At 48.0% G+C, this 2,978-nt stretch overlaps 1 pseudogene; it reads right to left on the bottom strand.

The window, feature by feature from the left end:
- Positions 1 to 378: 378 nt before the first annotated feature.
- LOC110217621 (cell division control protein 42 homolog pseudogene) lies at positions 379 to 1,632 on the bottom strand (annotated as a pseudogene).
- Positions 1,633 to 2,978: the final 1,346 nt, after the last annotated feature.

Below are 2,978 nucleotides of genomic sequence, written 5' to 3'. Positions count from 1 at the left end.
GCCGGAAAGGAGCAACTTCCAAAATGGAATAGAAATTGCTGGGGGGAGTCATTCTCTTTACTGTTCCTAAAGGGCACCAGAAAGAGAAGATCTATTTATTGGACCAGGTCTGAGAAGTGGAATCCATCCTGTTGTCTCCCTCTAAGCCCTCCCCAACCGTGCCCTGTCTGGTTAATGATTTTTTTTTATTAAAAAAAAAAACACTCACCAAAAATACCCACGAGCCCCCCCCCTTTAAAAAAAAAGCACGCAAAAGTCCCTGGGTGCGGCACCAATCAGCAGCTTCCCGAATTTGGGTCTAGAATGAATCTGTTACATGGTCAGCACTAGCATGCCTTGTTTTAAAAAACAAACAAGAAACAAAACAGTAAACAAAACTCAGACTGATCAGTTTTATGACAAAACATGATTACTCGACATTAGCTACCATGTAAATGGAGCCGGGAGGGAGTCTTGGAGCTGGGGGGGAGGGGCACACAGGACATTTGTCATTATTGCAAAAGAACCAGCTTTTAATTTTTCTTTAGTTGGATTTAGTCGTACATGTATTTAGCGCGGGGGGGCGCGGGGCGGCCAACAGCAGGGCGCGGCCCGGACGGCTGCTCAGAGCACCAAGCACCTGTGCTTCTTCCTAGGTTCCGGAGGCTCCAGGGCGGCCAGGATGGCCTCATCAAACACGTTCTTCAGGCCTTTCTGGGTGAGCGCGGAGCACTCCACGTATCCGGCCGCGTTCACGTCTCGGGTCATCTTTTCCGCCATCTCTGGGGTGATGGGCTTCTGTTTTTTCCTGGCCAATTTGGCCAGCGTAAAAGGCTCGTCTCGCAGATCAGTCTGGGTCCCGACCAACAGGAAAGGAGCCTTTGGACAGTGGTGAGTGATCTCCGGGACCCACTTGTGCTTCACGTTCTCAAAGGAGCTCGGCCTCACCACAGAAAAGCAGACGAGAAACACGTCGGTCTGGGGGTAGCTGAGCGGTCGCAGGCGGTCGTAATCCTCCTGTCCCGCCGTGTCAAACAGCCCCAGGGTGTGCGGCTCCGTACCGATCAGTACGGTGACCGCGTAGTTGTCGAAGACCGTGGGCGCGTACTCCGAAGGGAATTTGTTGGTGGTGTAGGAGATGAGGAGACACGTCTTCCCCACTGCGCCGTCGCCCACCACGACGCATTTAATCGTGTGCAGCAATGGATTCATTCTGCTGAGGGCGCTTGGGCTATTTCAGGTTCAAGGGAATTTTCTGTTTGGAGATGACGATTCTATCACTTGTCAAGAACCCGGCCAGTCCCTGCTTCAAGGAGTTTTGGGGGAAACCACAGAACTGACAGTTTCTGGATAGAGCTGAGAGATTAACCTCAGGTCTCCGCGGCGGGCGGGCGTCGGCAGCTGCACAAAGCGTTGAGGTCCCCTTGGCTCCGGCTCTGGGGCGAAAGCAGCACGGGGTGGGTGGGGGTGGGCAACGGTCCCCAACGACTTCGGAGGAGGAGAGGAAAAGGAGAGTGGAGTTGAGGCCAAGCTCCAAAAATAGTCTTCCACTCTACTTCTGTGTAGCACTAGCAACATGGGACCTCGTCTCCTACACATACACAGCCCTCTTCCCAGGTGCTTAAAAGAAGGGGGGGAAGTAAATAAAAAACTATCGATACACTCAATAAAAATGTCTTATGCCAAAAGATGGAGAGGAGAGAGAGAGAGAGAGAGAGAGAGAGAGAGAGAGAGAGAGAGAGAGAGAGAGAGAGAGACAGAGAGAGAGAGAGAGAGAGAGAGAGAGAGAGAGAGAGAGAGAGAGAGAGAGAGAGAGAGAGAGACAGAGACAGAGACAGAGAGAGAGAGAGAGAGAGAGAGAGACAGAGACAGAGACAGAGAGAGAGAGAGAGAACAGAATCAGGATGGCTATCAAAAAATTTATCCAAATGGGACAAGAGGATGTACGAAGAGCATCACTGTTGCTATTTGGGTATGTAAACCTTCCCGTCCCTCAGTTTACCTCAACATTTCTGAGGCCAGGAACAATGTCTTATTCAAATTTCATATCCAAGAAATATGTATGAAGCACCTCTATACTTTATCCCTGTTCTCAAGGAGTCTATAGTCTATTAAAGAGAGATGAAACACGTACAGGGTCTTCCACATAGCAAGGAGCAGAACAATAACAATTATAACTCTAACCCCCATGAGAAAATTCAAGTTCAAAGCCCCAGAATTAAACTCTGACCATGAGACCAAGGAGTCAGTTTAATGCTCTTCTCCAAGGTCTGCTGAAGCGAGAGCAGCTTAGAAATCATTGGGGGCCCAAAAGAGGGGGAGCTGTTTTTACTTTCAAAAATGAGAACTGAGCAGTAGGTACTTAATATTTACTGTATGGATGAATGTGTAATTTGATCTAAGAGTTAGGGCAGTCAGTTGTTTAGTCTTTTTTTCAGTCATGTCTGACTCTTTGTGACTCTATTTGGCGTTTTCTTCTCAGATACTGGAGAGGTCTGCCATTTCCTTCTCCAGCTCACTTTACAGATGAGGAAATTGAGGCAAACAGGGTGAAGTGACTTGCCCAGGGTCACACTGCTAGTAAGTGTCTGAGGCCAGATTTCAACTTGGGAAGATGTCTTCCTGACTTCAAGCTTTCACTTTATCCACTGAGCCATCTAAACGCAACCCCAGTCTCTGAAACATATATTCCTCCTTTTTTTTTTTAAGATAATAAGCTCCTTAAGTACAGAGACCCTGGCTAATTCTTTATACTGCACATAAATTCCAGGACAGTGTTTTTAACATAGAGAGTGCTCCATAAACCCAATTGCTTGCTATTGTCATTCTCTCTCTCCCTGTCTCTCTCTCTCTCTCTCCCTGTCTCTCTCTCTCTCTCTCTCTCTCTCTCTCTCTCTCTCTCTCTCTCTCTCTCTCTCTCTCTCTCTCTCTCTCTCTCTCTCTCTCTCTTTCTCTGTGTCTCTCTCATCTATCTATCTATCTATCTATCTATCTATCTA

Source organism: Phascolarctos cinereus, unplaced genomic scaffold (genome assembly GCF_003287225.1).
Source record: "Phascolarctos cinereus isolate Bilbo 61053 unplaced genomic scaffold, phaCin_HiC Scaffold_1;HRSCAF=81, whole genome shotgun sequence".
In the NCBI taxonomy this organism is placed as follows: Eukaryota; Metazoa; Chordata; class Mammalia; order Diprotodontia; family Phascolarctidae; genus Phascolarctos; species Phascolarctos cinereus.
Note: the sequence above shows the minus strand (reverse complement) of the source record. Positions and strands in the feature narration are given on the sequence as shown.